This window comes from Delphinapterus leucas, chromosome 7 (genome assembly GCF_059928025.1).
Source record: "Delphinapterus leucas isolate spDelLeu-1000000601 "Yukka" chromosome 7, BTC_Dleu_Yukka2, whole genome shotgun sequence".
NCBI classification, from domain to species: domain Eukaryota; kingdom Metazoa; phylum Chordata; class Mammalia; order Artiodactyla; family Monodontidae; genus Delphinapterus; species Delphinapterus leucas.
The window spans coordinates 23,522,407-23,544,640 of NC_143135.1; positions in this window are offsets into that span (position 1 = coordinate 23,522,407).

Here is a 22,234-nt window from a genome sequence, read left to right on the forward strand (position 1 = left end):
CAAGACAATATGGTACTGGCACAAAAACAGAAATATAAATCAATGGAACAGGATAGAAAACCCAGAGATAAACCCATGCACCTATGGTCAACTAATCTATGACAAAGGAGGCAAGGATATACAATGGAGAAAAGACAGCCTCTTCAATAAGTGGTACTGGGAAAACTGGACAGCTGCATGTAAAAGAATGAAATTAGAATACTCCCTAACCCTATACACAAAAATAAACTCAAAATGGATTAAAGACCCAAATGTAAGACTGGACACTATAAAACTCTTAGAGGAAAACATAGGAAGAACACTCTTTGACGTAAATCACAGCAAGATCATTTTGACCCACCTCCTAGAGTAATGGAAATAAAAACAAAAATAAACAAATGGGACCTAATGAAACTTAAAAGCTTTTGCACAGCAAAGGAAACTATAAACAAGATGAAAAGACAACCCTCAGAATGGGAGAAAATACTTGCAAAAAAATCAATGGACAAAGGATTAATCTCCAAATACATAAACAGCTCATGAAGCTCAATATTAAAAAAACAAACAACCCAATCCAAAAATGGGCAGAAGACCTAAATAGACATTTCTCCAAAGAAGACATACAAATGGCCAAGAAGCACATGAAAAGCTGCTCAACATCACTAATTATTAGAGAAATGCAAATCAAAACTACAATGAGGTATCACCTCACACCAGTTAGAATGGGCGTCATCAGAAAATCTACAAACAACAAATGCTGGAGAGGGTGTGGAGAAAAGGGAACCCTCTTGCACTGCTGGTGGGAATGTAAATTGATACAGCCACTATGGAGAACAGTATGGAGGTTCCTTAAAAAACTAAAAATAGAATAACCATAGACCCAGCAATCCCACTACTGGGCTTATACCCAGGGAAAATCGTAATTCAAAATGACACATGCACCCCAATGTTTATTGCAGCACTATTTACAGTAGTCAGGTCATGGAAGCAACCTAAATGCCCATTGACAGACAAATGGATAAAGAAGATGTGGTACATATATACAATGGAATATTACTCAGCCATAAAAAGGAATGAAATGGGGTCATTTGTAGAGACGTGGATGGACCTAGAGACTGTCATACAGAGTGAAGTAAGTCAGACAGAGAAAGAGAGACTGTTTAAGAAGTGTCTCTGCTTTGCTGCTTGGGGCTTTCTCCAAGGCTGCCGAAGGCCACTTAGCCAACATAGGTACAACACAGACAGTCATGGAGTTGGTATTTGCAGGAGCAATTTCAATCAATAGTGACTAGGAGTCAATGGATAAATGGCCAAACTTCTCAGTCTCCATGGAAATCTTTCTGGGACACAGGCTAACAGTTCCTCAGGGAATCCCCAAAGTGACTGAGCCCCAGTTGCCAAGGGCAATAACCAGATTATTAATAAACACTCTATTGTTCCTTCTGCCTCCTGAGATCAATTCCCAAGTAAAGTTCCAACACTCAGCTTCTCTTCTCAGGTGCTGCTTTCAAGGGCACTCAAAATTAAACACAGAAAACCAATCTTTGCCAGAGAAGCAGGGTCACTGCCAATCTGAGAACTGACCTGGCAGGAACTGGAGGAATAAATAACCCTACCTATCTCCTTCAACCCTGTGATGTCCTGCCAGGGCATCTCGGAAGCCAGAGGCAAGAAAAGCCAGTGATAGGGTCTCTAAAAGTCAGTCTCACAGGGAACAGAGAGGGAAAGATGAAGAAGGGCAGAGTGGATTGGGACAGGAAAATAGAAACTATTCACTTCAGCCCACACCTTCTGTCTCTCAGCAGTTTCCAAGTCCTTCAAATATTGCATCATTCCAGGGTGATGAATTCCATAACACTGTTGCCTGAAATCGAAAACGTTAGTCACCACCAGAGCTATTCTGATAAGGTAGTGAGGAAAACAGAGGCAAAGGAACAATTAACATCCTTCCTGCCCCCATTCTGTATCAGCACCCCACTCTTCCCTTAGAAAAAATAGTGACTATCTTCTCTGTTGGTTCATGTATACGAGGCACCCCTAATGATCAGCAGGAGGTTCAGCTTATAATTTATTAGAACCAAGGCTGTGGTCTCTGGGGAAAGCATTCTACCTTTGGGCCCTAGGACCTCCAAACACATTAAACTCAAAGACACAGGGAAGGGAGGAAAAAATTTTCTAAGTAGGTTATTTCTTGTAATAGTGAGAGGGGATACTTCTACCTCCGTCCCTGGTTTTCCAGACCTGTGAATCCTCTGGTGGGAGAAGTGGTACCACATGTTAGCTGTCAGTCATTTTTACAGACTGTAGGACAGCACCCTAGCCTACAGGACTATAAATGAGGCTTCAGCAGGCTGTCTTACTGCTATTTGCAGTGTAATAGGAAGGCTCTAAACTGGTTCCCAAAGATCACTGCTTCTAGGTACTCATATCCTTGTGTATTCCCCTCCCCTTGAACGTGAGCTGGACCTAGTCACTTGTTTCCAATGAATAGAATATAGCAAAAGTGATGGGATGTCACGTCTAAGATTAGATTGCAAAGACTCTGGCTTCTCTCTTGCTGGTTTTCTCTTGCTCTCTGTTTGTTTGCCCTGATGGAATCCAGCTGCTAAGCTGTAAGCTGCTCTTTGAGGAGGTCCACATGGCAAGAAACTGATATCTCCAGCCAATAGACAGCCAGGACCTGAAGCCTGCCAACAGCTGTGTGTGCGAGTGAGTGATTCCTCCCCTACTCAAGGCTTGAGAAGACCACATCCCTGGCCCATATCTTGCTAGAAGCTTTGTGAGCAACCCTAAGTCAGAGGTACCCAGTTAAACCATGCCTATATTCGTGACCCATCAAGAAACTGGGAGATAACGTTTGTTGTTTTAAAATGTGAAGTTTTGGGGTAATTTGCAGTAGATAGCTAATATATCCAGTCAGCTCTTTCTGGATGAGAGGGTATATGGAAACAGCAATGAATTCTGTAGTCATGAGCCCTATGCTATGCTTTTGTTGTTCTTAAAAAATGAGTTCCCTGTTTGGAGCCAATATTGTGTGGAACACCATGGTAATAGATAAAGCTCTTTATACATCCCTAAACAATAGAGCTGGCAAAAGCATTGTGGGTAAGGAAAGCAAATTCTATAAATGAAATGGGTATCTCTTCCCACTAGGACAAAACCTTGCCTTCTCCATAATAAACGGGGTCCAATGTAATTATTCTGCTACCAGGTGGCTGTCGGTTCCTTGGGTAATGGTGCCACATTAGAGGCTTATATCGGCTTCCTTTTTGACAGAATGGACTTGGCAGTGGTGATAGCTTGAGCAGCCTTGGTAAGGGCACATGTGTGTTGTTGGGCCCATGTATGGCACCCACCCCTACTGCCATGACCACTTTGCATATGGAGGGAGCACAGGGTCATCTGGAAAAAGGACTGACATCCCTCAGACAGATCATCTTGTCCATTTGATTGTTTGGAACCTCGTCTGCAGTTAATGCCCTTGGTGAGTATATTCACAGGACATATAGATGTCTTTACACTTTGTACCCACTCCTAGAGATCCATCTACATCCATCTCCCCAGACCTCCTTGTCGCCAGTCTTCTAATCCTGCAAGAGCCAAAGCCCTTGCACTGCCAAAAGTTCTACCCACTCAGACGATTTTCCATCACCACTATCTTTTAGGGCCACCCCTGAGTAGGTCCGTAAGTAGTGGCACCCACTTCTTGTTGGTGCAAGGATACTATGTAGATCCACCCATACACCTAGTCTGTTATTGTCTTTTCTTCTTCAACTAGCCATGAGAAACTTCCATGGAGCCATAGGTATGGCTGTAAGGAGAAAGTGTAAGTGCCATGGGGGTCTGAGCCACTTGCTTAGACAAGGCACTGTGCCTTCCAGACCACGGAGGCTTGCTGATTTCTATCTGCATTCTGAGTTGGATATTCAAAACTTTTAATTTCTTCTTTTCTCTGTGAATACTCTTTAGGGTCTCCAGAGGTAGCAGCCGGCACCACAATCTGAATAATCACTATTGTCATCAGAGTGACTAAGAAGCACAGCCACTGATCTCAAAACATGATACCCTCTGTGTGCATTGTTGCTGCAATAAAGCAAGAGGAAATAGAGCTAACTCCATCTGGGCTTCTGTTATTTATTGCCTCTGTGTCAGGCACTGTGCTAAGAAAGAATGAAACCACTCATATCAAGACAGATGAGTCCTTGGACTTGGATGGCACTTACATTCTAGTGGGGGGAGAAAAACAAAAAGCAAGGAAGCAGATTGATTCGTCAACTCAGATACTGATAGGTGCTGCGGATAAAGGAGGCTATGGGAAAAGCAGGGTTTGGCAAACTCTTCCTGAAGACAGTAAATAGCTTCAGCCTTATGGACCATATGGTCTCTGTTGCTGCTACACAGACATAGTCCTCAACTCTGCTGGTGTAACACGGAGGCAGCCATAGGCAACATGTGAATAAGTAGGTGTGGACAGATTTGACCCTTGGACCATAATTTGCCAAGCCCTGGGATAGGGCAAGCTTGGCGGGGGGTAGGGGAGTGTGTTAAACAAGGGTAGAAAGAGTATGAGGTGATGTCACCAAAATAGGATGCCACTGAGTCTGGAGTTTTTCTAATTATGACAGAAAGCCACTGGAGGGTTTTGAACAGAGCGATAAGCAGAGAGACCTGTTCTTGTCAGAGAGAGGAAAGAAAATAGCAATCCCTTATTTACAGAGCACCTGGCCACCACTTGGCTCATAGAGGTAGCTAATACCTCCCTGGGTATTGGTCGCTAAGGCATTGTGCCTCCAAAGGGTCACCAAATCCTAGAATAGAAGGGACTATAGAAACAAGGTAGCATGTCTCTCGTGTTTTACAGATAAGTGTATTGAAACCCAGAGAGGTTAGATGCTTTACCCAAGATCACTCAGCAAGTCGGCTGCAGAGCTGGTCTAGAACCCAGAGGAGCAAGAAGCTTGGCCTGATAACAAAGCAGTCATGGTGGGAAGGGCAGCATGATTCTGGATCCCGTATGGTGATGTCACTTGGCCATATCGGCACGTCCAGCCCCACAGGGACTCAATGTGAGAGTTCCTGGGAGAGACAAGTTATGAGAAAAACCTGAGCAGAAAAGATTTCCAGGTGCAAAGGGACCAAGCGGTGGCCTTGAGTGCACAGAGGAAGTCTTGGGCATGACCCTTCTCACCGTGGCTGTTGACTGAAGAATCACGGACATGGGACTCCCCTGCCAGAGGCCAGAGGGGGACAGGATGACAATGGCAGGCACCAAGTGCAAACGACAAGGGCTTTTTCTGAGAGCATCTGATAGAACCCCAAGAAAGCTCAGAAACCCTCGAGTGCCACTTTGAGAAAAGTTGAAGTGTGTGACAGCAATTGAGGCCAGTGAAACGTGATTTACTGCTGTCAGCGGCAACCCATTTTTGTCACCCAGTCTGGTGTGCTCCCAGGGAACACAAGTCACGCTCCAGAGTCACGTGAGAAGATGAGGACACCTATCCCAGTCCATTCAGCAAATACACGAGCACCACCTTAAATGTCTACCTACTACCTCCAACAGGTTGCTCTTTCTTGGAGCTGATACACCTACTATCAATGACCCCAGATCCGCGCCAAAGGCAAACTTTGGCAACCTAGCACACAGGTCTGGGCAGGATGGCGAGAGATGGACGGTCACTCCTTTCATGTGGAATATAGCATGGCTGGGCAGCAGGAGGGCTGAGCTCAGGATCTTGAGGTCATATCTCAGGAGACAGGGCTCCTGCTGAGCAGGGAAGCGAGTCTTACCAGGTCAAGACAAGGCAGCCTTCCTTTCCTTCCTGGGCTAGGGCTTCAGTCCTGCCTCTTGCACAGCAAAGCTACTTTTCTATTTTTAGGGGAAAAAACTGCTATGAAATGTACTTTCCAACTTTAGGGCTCTTTCCTGGACTCTATTTCTAGTGACCAACTGGGAAAATACCTCTCATTCTGCATTTTCATATTTGAAATCTGGCCAGTGGTTTCAGAGTCCACTCCCTGGAGAGGGTTTGCACAGTGAATCAGTTCCAAACAATGACAGGCCTTTGTCTTTAGGAGAATGTCGGCCTGCATTTTGCAGAGAAGATGTGAACCTCCATGGCGCCAACCCTGCTACCTTCAGCCACAGGGAGATTTGAATCATGTTTTATTTCAAAGATTCATTGATGGCCTTGGGGCTTTCTGCTAATGAAGGTGATGAGAGGTCGGGATGTATAAGTAAGAAAAGTCAAGGTTCTAAGAAAAAGAGGCACAGTCCTTTCATGGCTTTCTCCCAGTGGGTTCCATTCCCAATAGGAATTATGGTCCGGAATAGGGGAGGGGCTTGAGACATGGACATGAGATGGGCTGAGTGGGCCTGTTCACCTTCACCAGATAGGAGCCAAGGCTCCATGGGAAAGGTTGGAAGGAAACCAACATCAACTGAAACGTTAGTTGATCTTCACAGTGGGAATGGTGACCAACGCAGTGAAAGGAGGTCAGCTCCATTGGTCCAATATGACAGTGATGTAGCCAGCATTATTCAAATGTCTCGAACATGCTTCTGCTCCTAGGAGATAGGAACTGCGCTCTCTTTCTGGCAATGATGACTCTTTTTTTTTTTTGGTGGTATATGGGCCTCTCACTGTGTGGCCTCTCCCGTTGCAGAGCACAGGCTCCGGACGCGCAGGCTCAGCGGCCATGGCTCACGGACCCAGCCACTCCGCGGCATGTGGGATCTTCCCAGACCGGGGCACGAACCCCTGTCCCCTGCATCGGCAGGCGGACTCTCAACCACTGAGCCACCAGGGAAGCCCCAGTGATGACTCTTTAACCCCGGGTACACTTGATGAGGCTGGGGAATGCCTTTGGAGGGTCTAAGGCCTGGCTTTTTAGGCTGGAGCCCCTGTGCCCCTGAGACCATACACAAACTGTGACAGGTACACAAAGCTTAGGAAAACAGAGTGTATGTTTCTGGAACGTTCATTGCACTTGCTGACTGGTGGCTAAAACATAATGTTAAAGTAGGTAGTGTATAGGTGAGGTCTCTTATGACCACTTAGTGTGTTCTGAAAGCCCTTTCTCTGTTGGGAAAACGTCCCACGTGGTGGGTCCTGCCGGAACTGGCTCTTCCATCTTCTCTTTCAGCTGAACTATGGGCTGTGTCTTAGGCCAGGCTGTACAGACATTCACGTGAGACCTCAATCTGGCAGAAAGCCACTGAGGATGGGGCCTTGAGGAATCCAAGTGTTGGCAGCGTCGTGGCAGAAGCACCGATATCCATACGCAGCAGTGGCGGTGCCTCGGTATCCAGTCTCCAGTGGGCTCAGTGTGCACAGCTCCATCTGGCAGCTGTGGTGTTTGTGTTCAAGGCCAACCCCGCTGGGGATTCACGGGGGCAGCCCCTGAGGGGTGGTTTGGGCATGTTTCCTGTACAGGGAGGGCTCGGCTCTCTGGTTCCCCTACAAAATCTACAGTTGCCCTTCAATTCCTGTTCTGTCTGAGCTACTGAGAGCAGGCTCTGTTGTTTTCATCCAAGAACAACAGTGACTGTTACACATGGATAGATTATAGAGCCAAACACGAGAGTCACAGGAATCTTAACAATAAACATGAGATGCCAAAGAAATTTCACACTATAATAGGCACTTTAGGCTAAATCTTTTTCACCCTTTTTGGTTGTTAAGGGCATTTTGGTGGAAATGTTTGAAAATCCCTGGCCTCAGGGATAAGCCTGGTAAAAAGGAAATAAATGAAGACAGGAGGGAGGCAGAGCAAAGAAAAGAGAAGGCACAGAGAGAAGGACAAGTAAGCAAAAGAAATATTTGTGCACATAATTGCCTGCCTTAAAAAGGCTGAGACATACATGATCTCACGCGATCCTTGTGTCAACTTTGTGACGGTCCCTATTTTACAGATATGGAAATTGAGGCTGCGTGAGAGGTGATGAGGCTTGTCCAAGCACATGTGGGTGGAAGGTAGTAGGGGCAAGTGTTGAAGCCAAGCTGCCTTGTCAAGCCCCGTGCTCCTACCACTCTGTCCCACGTTGGACATGATGGGTATGTGCTTTATTTTCCTGTTGACCAAAGGTAACCGAAGCCCAGAGTGCAAGAACCAGAGGGTAATTTCCCCACTTCCCTATCCAGTGTCACTTCCTCTAAAACTTAGCCCCACCACCCTGTCCAGGTCAGGTGACCCAGCAGGGCAGTCTGACAGGGGTGGCTCTGCTGGGCCCTGTGGCTTCCGGTGTTGAAACCGTCCTCCTGGGTCCTGGGTAGCAGGCGCTGTCCGCGGCCGGGTGTAAACAGCCAGGAGCACTGCTGGCTTTCGCTCAGCGGCTTCATTTCTTCATCCACTGCGCAGCCCTCTCATTACTCAGTGTCACAATGGCTGGAGCCTCACATACACACCGGGCTTTGTCTGCAGAGACATAAGCCAAAGAGGCCTGAAAATGGAAGCTGAGCTGCTTAGAAAGCAGCATCTCCTTTGGGCATCAAGTGACCCCCACATGACTTCTGTTTGCAGGGTGGCTTGAGGCTGGGCCTGGGGAAAGAAGAGGGGAAACCCAGGCCCCCTGGGAGCCTGCACCCAGAGCTTCTGGCCACAGGGAGTTAGAGCCTACTACCGCTTGTGAGTAGAAAGGAGAAGGCAGAAAGGGGATGGGGTGTGGGTGATGCTCCCAAAGAGTCTAGAACTTAATTGCTAATAATCATGGCTGTCATTTATTGAGCACTTACTATATGCTGGGCATTCTATTGAGCGCTTTACATACTTGTTCTGTCTTCACAAAACCCCTGCAATAAGTACTATTTTTATCCCTTGTTTTTCAAATGAAGACACTGAGGGTTAAGGCATTTGCTCCAAGTCACACGAGTAGAGAAGGGCAGAGCAGACTTGAGAACAGGTCTTGCAGATGACAAAAGCCATATTTAATTAAATCCTTATTAAATACTCAGCCTTTTGAGTTCTAGATGGCTCACAAAATGAACAGACCTTCAGGAACAGGGCAGAGTGGTGAGTTTAAGATCTTTCACCTCCCCATGGTTGTCCAGTATTGCGCATCCAATCCAGCCTGGGGTCTCCAGAGGGGCTACTGAAAAGTCTCCATGATGTTCATTAAATGCCCGTTGGGAGCGCTGCCTGGCCCTCTCCAGGATCTGCAGGCTCGGCAAGGCTGTCAACAGATTAGCCACATTCATACTAGATAAATACAAGAAACGTGACTGGTTGGATCGTCTTTATTTCCTTGCCCATATGATGCCAAGTCAGGATGGCTTGGTACTATTTCAGTGCTTCTTTTCAAAGCTGGGTTATGGTCTTCTCACCCCCAAACCCTTTATCACTCTGCTGGAGGATGGTGGAGTCTTTTTTGTCACTGTACATAGGTTTTCCTCCATACTCCATTCTACCCCATCCCCATTCTGAGGACTGTGTTTCTGACTTATAGGGGAGGAGTAAGAAGACATACAGAGAAAATATCGTGCTCCTTTGTTTGTCAAAAAAGAATGCCAACTCAGAACCACCTTCCTTAGCATCAGCTCTTTGTCACTCAGCCAAGGCATGAAGAGATAGTGAGAGATGAATTTTACATATAATACATGCAAGAAGCTTAGTTTATGGATCTATGAGTAAACGGAGCCAGGACATAAAACTAGACCACCAGGATTACAACTATGTGACCAAAGCAGACATTGCTAGTCAATCACAGTACTCCTCTGAATTGGGATCTGGCCTCTCAAATGCCCCTCGAGTACTCTAGGCAGCCATTATCAATCAATCAGAGCACACAATATAAAACCTATTTTTAAATGTGAACTGGTCTGTGGGATCCTTACAGGCAGGGATCCCACCTTATGAAAACATTTGTCTCCCCTTAACATAACCTAACACAGTGTAATCTGGATAGCCCTCAATGTTTGTTGAACACATAAATGAATGAATTAATGTAGCTATTTAGACAGATGTGACTCAGTCCTCTTCTGGGTACCCTATCTTTGCCCTATCTTTGACTGAGGTGCTGGAATCTTCTGGGTACCAAATTGGTGCTTTGTTCACATGTTCCTCCAATGCTGCTTTAGCTTTACAGTTTTCTACACTTATCCCAAAGCTGGGGAGCTGTACCCTCAATCATAAAAGTCAAACAAGAATTCGCTGACCCTAAGTCAGAAGATGCATTAGAGTAACAGACACTGTGGTGGATTTTCTCAGTCTCTGATGACTAAGTCATTATTCCCAGACTAAGCTTCTCTGCTTGACTTGTTCATTCCTTGGGATGAATTCTCTCCTGGGAAGGCATCTCATGCAAATAGCCTTCTAACAGACCTGCCCCATCAGTTTCCTAGTCACAACTGAACTCCAGCACTGGACACAGCTTATGCCTAATCTATTACCCTTTCTCTTTACCCCTACATGAGGGAGACCATGTGTAGCAGCTAGCTATGGCCACATAACAAACCGCCCCAATGTTTAATGGCTTAAAATAACAAACATTCCTTATTTCTCACAAGTCTACAGTTCAGCTGGGTGGTTCTGCTGGTTTGTACTGGGCTTGGCTGATGGTGGTTGGGCTCACTCATGTGCCTATGACAAGTTTGTTAGGTGACTGGGATAGCTCAACTAGGATGGCCTTGGTTGGATGACCTGGCTCTCTTCCATGTGTCTCTGACTTACTTCCAGCAGACTAGCCTGGGCATATTCTCATGATGAGGGCCAGGGTCAAACAGGGAGAAACAAAAATGTAGTTTTGGACAAGAAGAGAATATAGCCTTCACTAGTGGGAAACATTTGAAACAGTGCCTGGGTGAGACCCTGAGCCCCTCATATGATGCGAAAAGCTTCAAATCAGTGACTTCATATTTCAGATGAATGTCTTGAGTACAAAGGCCTCAATAGAAATATTCTCTGGAAGTGAGCAGGCTTTGGCTCTATCTCTATCTGCCAGGTTTTCATTAAGGAACTCAGCAGATGAAACAAAAATGAAGGACTCCCTGGATAGTCACTTCTCCTCTTTTTCCTGAAAGTACTTCCTTTGTAGCCACAATGACACAGACAACTGGCTTCCTGTCATTTCCCATCTTTTGGCTCCCGTACCAAGCTTAGCTAGTTCAAGGTGAGCATTTCTCCACGTGCTTAGATTTCTACAGCAACTGTTGTCATCTGGTGGTTTTGATGTTATAGGTGTAAAGAGTGGGGGTGAGCAATACTCTGTAACGGCCTATATGGGAAAAGAATCTAAAAAAGAGTGGATATATGTATATGTATAGCTGATTCACTTTGCTGTACACCTGAAACTAACACAACATCGTAAACCAACTATACTCCAATAAAAATTAAAAAACAAAGAAACAAAAATCACAAACCTTCCCCTCCTACATTTTTTAAAAATTAAAAACAATTAAAAGCAAAAAAAAAAAGGAAGAAAACATTCACAAAGCCCAGACTGATCATGTCTTCCTAAAAGTTTAACTCCCTTCGCTCTCATATGGAATAGTTGAGTCCTATTGAAGACTAAACCATCTTCATGGGCTGGGCTGAAGGCCCTACAAGGATGATTAAATGCAGTGAGACTACAAATTGGCAATCACCTTTTGAATACCATCTCAGATGGAGAGATCTTAAAAAAAGCAGTCCTTCCTTCACTTTTTGGTGAGGTTTCTGCGTTAGGGATAAGTAGCGAGACTTTTAAATCTCCTGCTCCTTGAGTGAGCAGGCACATGACAAAACCCTATTCCTTAAATCCTGTACCCATGGAAATAAAAAATCTGAGCCAATTCTAGTCACCTTTCCCATTAATCCTTGATGTCAACTCACAACCCTCCTCAACACAGCGCTCCAGGTAATCACTACAATTGATCAGAGCTGATAATTAAGATGAAAAAGATTTACCAACTTGGATAAGGATGGACCAAAGATTCCAAGGTAGAAATTAGTAAAACAGGTTATTGTGGGTTGAATTTTGTCCCGCCCCCTCCCCAATTCATATGTTGAAGTCCTATCCCTCAGAATGTGAACTTCTTTGGCAATAGGGTTATTGCAAATGTAATTACTTAACATGAGATTACACAGTTAAAATGAGGTTATGCTGAGCTATATGACCTTATCTAGTACGACTGATGTCCTTATAAAAAAGAAATGTGGACATAAATGCACCTAGGAGAACACCAGATGAACATGAAGATAGAGTTGTATAAGCCAAGGGATGTCAAAGATTGCCAGCAGACCACAAGAAACTAAGGAAGAGACATAGAAAAGACTATCACAGCCCTCAGAAGGAATCAACCTGCTAACACCTTGATCTCAGACTCCAGCCTCCAGAACTGTGGGGCAATAAATTTCTGTTATTTAGACCACTCAGTTTGTGGTACTTTGTTACAGCAGACCTAGAAAACTAATACAAGTTCAGAAAGAATCTTGCCTATGGAGCACAGATTATTTCTAGGATGTTAAAAGACACAGGCAATTTTAAAACAGAAAGGCACCTTGGAGACCAAACAGACAACTCTTCTTCCCCCAGGCAGATTTTGCAAATAAAGAAACCAGAGCCCAGAGATGTTACAGGACGTGACTAAAGTCACAGAGCCAGCTGGTCAGAGCTGAGATTTCATATTAGGTCTTTTGACTGTCATTTCCCCATGCCCAATGTCCATGCACACTTTAGTCATTTGCTTACATCTGTATCTCTTCTAACTTACCATGACACCTTGAAAGCAGGGTCTATATGCCTGGAATCTGGCACAGTGTCTCACATATAACAAGCCCTCAATAATAATAATAGTTCATATTTCCAGGGTCTTCCACGGGGTAATCTTCATGTTGACCCAAGAAACGGTGCTTTTCCAAAAGCAATTCCTATGCTAGAGACAGAACAGAAAGCCAGGCTTCTCAATGTGTCAAGCTGTAGACAGCAACTCCCAATGGCCTGTAAGTGATCAAACCCTGTCCACAGTTAGTCTGGGCCAAGCAGCCTTCTGCCAACAATATGGTGCTCCGGGAGGGGTAAGCCATGAAGAAAGGCCTGCCAGCAGCCTGTGAGCTCTTAGCCAGCTCCCTTCAGCAGCTATAAATTTATATCTCTTCCCCAGCTGAGGGTCTTACTTGCTTCTTAGAGGCAGGGACCATCTTATTTATCTCTACATCCTCCATGTTGCCCAGGGCCCAGGGTTCAGCTCATATCATGGCAGATGCCCAATGAATGTGTGTCAGCTTGGATCAACTTCCTATGCCATCGCCTGGCAGCTGGGTACAAGGACAGGAAATTTTACAAGGTGTTATTTTGCTAAAAATATACCTGAGGGGAATCTCATGCCTTGTTATTTGTAACTCTTCCTTTCCAAAGCTGGACGAGCGTTGAAAGAAATCATCATCAAAATGACACTTTTCAACACTTAAAATGTCTGCCTGAGTTTAGAGAACAAAGCTTCAGTCAGTTCAGTCTCTGCAGGAACGTCCCCCACAAGACACATTTATGATGTAAACTTTAAATGGTTCTTGGTTTTCCATAACAAACAAATGCTTGCTAAAGCTTAAGGTGTGGGTCATATCTTAAAATAGTAAATTCTAAAGATCATGATTATTTTGCGTATATTAAATACATCAAATCTATTAAATACGCCTAGGAGGTGACTTCACAGTAATCACATCTCATTTCCATAATTTGGTATTTTTGTGGCTGACATGGGTTCTGAGGAACAGAATACAATTTGTTTTTCATTGAACTGACAGGAAAGCAGGATTGGCTTACACGAGCTTTGCTCATGACAGCTGTACGAAACCTGCTTGGATTGAAAGGAGAGAGTCGCTGGAGTCCATTTGGTCTGGCTACATAATTGTGGGCTTCAAGCACAAAATGAAAATGTAGCAGGGAAGTCCATCTCCCCTTCCCACTGCTTGCCATTGTGCCCCCCAAGGGATTACAACCTCCAGCACACACTGGGTACACCAATGGGTGTGGGTGAGAGACCCCCACCAAGTCAAATGCACTATGGCACTGACAGGCCAGGGCAGGGACAGCACTGTCATGCTGTTTCCCAAGACGCCATGGTGTACACACCCAACCACCAACCTTCCTGCATCGGCTCCCAGGTCTCCTACAGGGAGCAGAGGTAGAAGGGAGCTCCCCACATGCTGACAAGACCTGGTGGCCACCCTGGGTGGAGGGTGGCAGCGGTCATGGGATGGGGGTGGGAAAGAGAAGGTCGAGTTCTGGGACACCAGGGGCTGGAGATAGGCGGCAGCTCCACCAGTGAGCTGAGCTTCATTATCCCATCAGACTTCACTTATGAGACACAAATACGAAGATAAACTAAGAAATGTGAGACAGCAGTGACAGGACATTAAACCCCAAACAAGTCCTTCTGAGCATGAGTCTTGGTCAACAACACCAGTTGCTCGGCCATGAGTCCAGACCCCGCCAGGGACAATTGTGTAGGGGCTCAGTTTTTCATATAGGGCTTAACAGATGTGTTGGTGTCGTGCTGAGTGTGTAAAGCTGGGTTGAATGCTACATGAGAGCTTAGGTAAACTAGACTGTAAGATCTTTGGGGATCAGGAATTCTCTGATTCCTGCTTCTCCCAAAGCACTTGGAAGATTGTGACACATGATACACATGATACAACAGCACATAAATCACATATGACAAGTCACAAACTGAGATGTTGGAGATGAAATATTCTGGGGCACATACGGGGCACTGAATTATAGTTTTCATTGCAGCAATGTAGACTTCATTCCTGACCAAGGAGCCCATGGAGCATGTGACGTAGAAAGGGTAGAAGGCATCATTTCAAGGTGCAACATGGGAAAGGAGGCTGGGGAGGAAGGTTTATGAGAAAGACATTGTTTGCTGGCTCTGAGCCTTAGCTCACATCACTGATACATATGCATCATAAAGCAATATCGATTCTCCAGGGAGAATTAGGTAATGATGTGCACTTGGAAACTATAAGGAAAATGGAGCCATGTGTTAAATGCTGTGGTTAAAAGCTGGAAACCACAACTTCTCAGCTCCTTTCTATTGAGACTTCTGAATAACAAAATTCCTTCCTGACTCCGTGCTTAATTGCCTGGAAGAGGGAGCAGAAGATGAGGTCCCTCCATCCTGCAAGTTTCAGATGCCGATTGGTTTGATCCACGGGTTCCCTGTTGTTTGAAACCTTCCTGCCAACTGGCTGCTGGGAGAAGTCACAAAGCCGGTGGATGGAAATAGCCCTGCCCGCTGAGAGAAAGAGGATCTCTTCTCATCCTCTAACAAATACTGATGACGCATTTTTGCACCTCTGACGGTTGCTACGGAGACCGTGTGGGGAACACATGTAAATATTCCGCCTGTGTGAGACACGCTAAGGTCCTCCAGAGCAATGCATTTTCTCTTCTTGACTTTTCTCTTGCTGTCTGAGCGCTGCAGTTTGCAGCTACATCAGTAAGCCCTGTAGTTTCAGGCCTCAGACTCGTGAGGCTCCTGTTTCAGGAACTCCTCTACCAGGAACGAGTGGAAACACCCCACATGTGGGGTCATGAGATCTGGGTTTGAAATGCTTTCCTGCTACTTTTATGGTAGCAGAAAGTTCCTCCACCTCTACCTTCTCATCTGTAAAGTAGGGGAAATAAAGCCCCCTTCTCTAGGGGAGAAGGCGGAAAATGGACACAAGCTTTGTAAAGATGAAAGCATTAGGTGCGTTTAGTAGCATGATTATGGAATTACCGTAATTACCGGCTATTCCCAAAGGCTTGTCAAAAGCAAACATGGTCTTTTAGGCCTTGGCATGTACAAACGGGGCTGGCTCACCATCAGAGTTAGCCTTGTTCCTTCTCAAAGTTCGGTGTGGATGTCCCCATGCTATTACTTTGTCCTGCTAAAGGCAGGCGAGCTCGGATGAGGAATCCAGGCCTTGGGGCCTGGCTCCTGGCACCTCTCCTTCCAATTGTCCAGGGGCTCCGTGGTGATCAAGGGCCCCATCTCACAGCCTTCCATCCACACGAGAGCAGAACAGCTCAGCCACCAATCTCTTCCGACCCCTGAAAAAACCCAGGTGTTTTCTTACAACACAAATACATCCCCAAGGCTTGGAAAAGCCCGCAGATCCAGCAGCAAGACCCAAGCCCGCAGACCCTCTTGCTCAAAGGGGCACGAGGGCCAGAGAGTAGGTGTGTGCAAGCTCTGGTCTGCATTCTAAAGACAGCTCCTGAAACTCCAGCTCCTGTGTGGCTTCTTTCGGGGTGTGGGAGGAGAGGCGGAGCCAAGAATGAGGGCGTTGCCCTCACTGACAGTCAGCTGCCGCCCACGCTCCAGCGGAGAGCTTCTCACAGGTCTGTTTCTTTCTATCTCCTTGGTAACCCGACATGGTGCTGTGGTGACAACAAGAAACAGAGTAAACAGGATCAGTCAGCGGTGGGGAGCTAGGCCTGCTTCCCCTTCCACCTAGCTCGCTCTCCATTCCGGAGGTCTAGATATGTGTTCGTTATTTGTCATTCAGTCACACAGAACAGCCACGCCAAATTCTGGTCTTGAGAAGAAGCAGCCCGACACATGTGTTTCTTGTGCTCCCCACTCAGCCAGTGAGGGGATCCTGGAAATGCTGAGCCCGCGCGGGTTCCAACCATCCCAGCCCAAATGCTAAGGGCTGCTGGGGAGCAGAACTCAGCAGGCAGGAATGTGAGAGGAGGGTGGGGGCCAGGGGCGGAGGGAGGATGGAAGGGAGCTGGGAGAAGGGTAGAAGTCAGCCAGGTCAAGGATTCCCCAAATTCTTTTCCCTTGGCACTCCACACCCCAAATCTCCCATCTGAAAGGAAAATATAATGTGTGTGTATGTATCTAGATAGATAAAATGTATATATAAAACATAATGTATTTATAATATATATGTGTATATAAAATATATTTGATTATTAGAACTTCCATGAAGGTGAGAAGGGGTAACGAAGAGCATCTTGTGGGTTTTTTTGTTGTGTGTTTTGTTTGTATTCGTTTGTGTTTGCTTTGCCAGGAAAGGAAGGAGAATTAAAAGGGAGGCTGAGAAAGGAAAGATATGATACTGATAATAACATGTAGGAATAAGCCAAGAATTCAGTTATCCATTCAGTAAATACTGAGTGAGCATCCACTACTTACCAGGCCCTGTTTTAGATGTTGGAGATATGGCAGTAAACATAACAGGCAGAAATTCCTGACTTCATGTAGCTTACATTCAACGGAGAGGCAGGAAATAAAGATGACAAGTTTAGTTTTTCAAATGACAAAATGACAACAAAACATGATGAGCACATAAAACGTATTGAGTGCACACACAGACATAAAGCAAGATGGAGGTCAGGGAGCTGCGGTCCAGGAGAGGAGAACCAAAGGAGTCCTCACTACAGAAGTGGCTCTGAGTCAAGTTGTGGCAGGCGAGGACTTGAGCTGGGCTGCTTTCTGGGCAAAGAGCATCCCGAGACCAATCAGGAGGCTACCGTGGCTGAAGCAGCGTGAGCCAGAGGGGAGGAGAGAGGGTGAGGCTGGAGTGTGACGTGTCACATCAGGTAGGGCCTTGGGGGCCGCTAGAAAGATTCAGGCTTTTCCTCTGAATTAAATGAGGAGGCATGGGAGGGTCTTCAGCAGAGAAGTGGTGTGATTTGATTTCTGTTAAAGGATCATTGTGGCTGCTTCATGAAGAATAGATTGAGGGTGGAGGGGGGCTGATACTCTGAATCTGAAATCTGCTCTCACTTTGTTAGCAGGTGGAATTGGCAAGTTTGGGGGAGGGTAGAGACAGGCACCCAGACTTCCTCTTATGTGATCAGGAGGATGGAGAAAAACTGGAAATGGGATGTTTTGGGTGTGATTCAGTGTTAATGAAAGGTGTTTGCACACAACCTAAAATCATCTTGGCTATCACCAGTGGTTTATCTGCCACCCCTTGGAGAATGAGGTCTAGAGAGAAACCAAACATTCCCATACATGGATGCTATAATTTATCTGGCCCATGGAGGTTCTCAGCTCGAACCTGCTATTCAGATATGGCTTAGAGACACTAAGTCTGACCCTCCTTAACTCCACAGCTTGGACTAAAATTCAAAATGTAACGAGCAGTGGGGTCACCGAATGATTAACACACATTCAGACATGCCAACACATGCAGCTCCTTTGTTTTCCAGAACTGATCAAATCTTCCTTGTATCCCCTCAACCCTATGGAACATGTAGGAAAAGACTGAACGTACATGGTCAGCCGGTATATCCTGGCCTCTTCTCGTGTCCCTTGGTCTCCTGATGTTAGCACCTGGCTCTTTGGCTGGTGGGGGTGTGGCTACCATGTGGCTATGGGTGTGGAAACCAGCATGGTGACCTCTGGTCTTGAGGGGCATCCCTGCTGGGTGTTTGGGTCCTGTGCTGGTGTCCCATGAGTTACTCCCGGTCTAGTTTGTTCATTGGCATGCAATGGACAAACTTAGCCATAGGACATTGACACTGCTATTGCCTCTGGAAGTCAAACTACTTGATGTCAATGGCCTCCACTTTCCAACTTCAGGTCTCTGCATTTCCATTGATCCATCTTGAACCTCCCTGACCTTCACCAGGGCACCTGGGAATACAGGGATACATCTCATCATTTTCTACCAAGGTCCCTCCATTTGCTAATGCTGCACTGTCCCACCCAAGCCATGTTAGACATGGTACCAGATACATGCTGGGCTTCACCTAGTTGCTTTCAGCCTCTTCCAGGCTGTGCGTGGGAAAGTAGGTCACTTGCCCTAATATTTTTAGTCTCTCCATACCTTTCTGAATGTTTTCATAGTTCCCTCCCCAAAAAAAGGCTTGGCCTCAAGGAAGAGGCAAGGCAAGACTCTGATGTGTGAGGGTCTTAGCTTGCGTCCACCTCTTTTTTCATTCCTGTGCTCTGCTGGACAGGAATGAGTGTGCCCTTTCCCCCTCTTCCTTTCGGGTAAGAATGTATCCCTCAAGATATCTTTTTCCGGGCTTCCCTGGTGGCGCAGTGGTTGAGAGTCCGCCTGCCGATGCAGGGGACACGGGTTCGTGCCCCGGTCCGCGAAGATCCCACATGCCGTAGAGCTGCTGGGCCCGTGAATCATGGCCGCTGAGCCAGCGCGTCCGGAGCCTGTGCTCCGCAACGGGAGAGGCCACAACAGTGAGAGGCCCGCGTACCGCAAAAAAAAAAAAAAAAAGATATCTTTTTCCTTGCTAAAATGGTATCTGTTCCATCCACTTCCCTGGGGCCATCATGGTTGGGTCAAGTGTGCCCTCAGAGAAACAGACACTGAGGCAGAATTAAGATTGCAAGAGTTTTTTGGGGGAGTAACACTTGTGAAGATAAAAGAGGGAGAAAGTACAGTTGGACAGGGAAAGCCTCAGATCACGACGCAGATCTGAGTCATTTTGGCCAACCCAATGAGGGATTCCAGAACAAAGATTGCTCATCAGAGGAGTACCATGTTGAAGAATTGGCCAGGCTTAGTACCTACTCTGTGCTCAGTCACTGGCTGGGGGCTGCCCCAGGAAGAGCATGGCCCCTGCTCTAAAGGTGCGGTGGATCCTAAGGTACTGACAGCTGGAGGCTGTAAGCTAACTGCATCTTTTACTGCTGAACAGCAAGTTCTTTCTTGAAGGGAGACCCAAATGGGCACCTCTAATGCTGCTACAATGGGGGGAAGGTTGTTAGAGAAATGACTGATGGGGGAAATAATGCATATCACATCAGACTGGTATTTTCTACATGTTTTATATATTACCCAAGTCATCACTGAGCACAATCTCAGCCCACATCCTTTTCCCTGCAGGTGAGCTTTAATCCACTGTGACCGCAGCATAAAACGATTTGACTGTTCTTGAAACTTTCCTAAGAACATCTTCACAGAACACGGCGCTGGCGTAATGCTTTAAAACCATGAGCATGGCTTTTACAGAGCCCTCTGATTTTAATCTAAGAGGCTCTTTGTAAATTTAAAAAAATGTCCATTTTAATTCACCATTTGGAACCAGCAAGTGCCACGCCGTTTATCTAAACCCAAGTCCTCTACCAAGACAGTGATCTGTGTGCTGCTGGGGAAATTTCAGTGATTTGTTGATAGCAAACTAATGGTGATAGAGGACTACAGATCTCTAGCAAAGAAAGCTCCTGTGAATTAGGAGATTGGGATTGACATATATACACTAATATGTATAAAATAGGTAACTAAAAAGAACCTGCTGTATAAAAAGTAAATAAAATAAAATAAATCATGGTTGTTTAAAAAATCATCAATGGATGATAAAAGAAACAGGCAAAAGCATGATTAGATTAAAAAAAGAAAAAGAAAGCTCCTATGAGTCAGAAGCCAATCATCTAACTGTCTGTTCACCAGGTTTCCTTCCTGTGAGTCACTTTAAAAAGCTTCACTTCTTCTTTCTCAGTTTTCAGCCCTTTTCTGGTTTAATCAATGACAGTTGAAGCTATATTATAATTACTGGAAGTGTTGATAAATGCAATCGGTCCCCTCTCCTGGACAGCCCTTGGAAAGGAAGTGGTAGAGAAGAGATGGAAGGAGGTGGGAAAGAAGTCTGTATGTGGAGAAAGGGAGAAGCAAAAGAGACTAGAGGAGAAACCAAAAGACTAGAAATTTCTTGCTGTCCCAGGAGTCAAAATATTGCTTAGTTTAGTCATGATTTATCACAAAGATGGCCAGTTTCCTGGAAATAACATTGTCAGAAAAACTATAGGACTCAAGTTAAATTTGTTTGTTTGGTTTTTTTAATAAATTTATTTATTTATTTATTTGGCTGTGTTGGGTCTTCATTGCTGCGCATGGGCTTTCTCTAGTTGCGGTGAGCGGGAGCTACTCTTTTTTCTCCCGTTGCGGAGCACAGGCTCCGGACGCTCAGGCTCAGCGGCCATGGCTCACGGGCCCAGCCGCTCTGCGGCATGTGTGATCCTTCCGGACCGGGGCACGAACCCGTGTCCCCTGCATCGGCAGGCGGACCCTCAACCACTGTGCCACCAGGGAAGCCCAGGAGCTACTCTTCATTGCGGTGTGCAGGCTTCTCATTGTGGTGGCTTCTCTTGTTGCGGAGCACAGGCTCTAGGTGTGCGGGCTTCAGTAGTTGTGGCATGTGGGCTCTAGAGCGCAGGCTCAGTAGTTGTGACACACGGGATTAGTTGCTCCGCAGCATGTGGGATCTTCCTGGACCAGGGCTCGAACCCATGTCCCCAGCATTGGCAGGAGGATCCTTAACCACTGTGCCACCAGAGAAGTCTCTTAAATTTGAATTTCAAATAATGAGTCAATTTTTAGCATAAACATGTCCAATGAAATATTTCAGATATACTTTTATTCATTAAATTTTTTCTTTGTCTGAAATTCAAATTGAACTCGGCCTCCTGTATTTTTATTTGCTAAATATGGCAACCCAAGCCAGGAGACATTTCAATCTCATCACGCTGGGTTGGTGAGGGTGATAAGCTACATATTGAAGAGGAAATGGAGAGTATAACACCATACTCCTACTTTCTAGCAGAAAGAGCCAGGTTATTTGGACTTGAAAGTTCCTTCCTTCTGGTCAGCCTCTGCTTTCCCAGCTCTGCTCAACACTGAGCATTTCAAACTGACCATTGGTTCGAACCCATCAGCAGGTCACTGAAATTGGACTTGCTGTCCTAGACTTGGTATCTTCTATGACTAAAGGTAACTTGGATCCCTCAAGTTTACTGAGCCTTTTTCTTTCCTTAATCACCACCATGTTTGTCCAGTCAATAGGACCGAGCTTTTGCCTTGGTTTCTGCCTGTACCTGAGGTCCTGAACTCCAAACCATTCAGTTGTGGTTTTGACATCCTGCCTCGATCATGGGTTCCTCTCAGCCCATGCCTGGTGTATGTCTCCAAACCAAACATGTCACCTGGGACCACAATACTGATTCCAAGCCTCACCCTCTTGTAGAACAGGGGTTGCCAAACATTTTCTGTACAGGGCCAGATAGAAGATATTTTTGGCTTTGTAAACCCCAAGTCTCTGTCACTACTCAATTCTGCCATTGTAGCATGAACAGACGTGTGTTCCCATAAAACTTTATTTACAAAAACAGGTCATGGGCCAGATTTGGCATACGGATCATAGTTTGCTGACCCCTGTTCTAGAAAATCCTATGATATTGCTCTTCCTGCCCAAAAGTTTCCACTTAAATGTGGATGCTGACCTATTAGCTCATGGGAGCCTTTTCTACTACACAGGATTTTGATGGAGGCTCCATGCCCCATTGGGGGCCAGTCCTATTTTACAATCTTGGTGCGCTCGTCT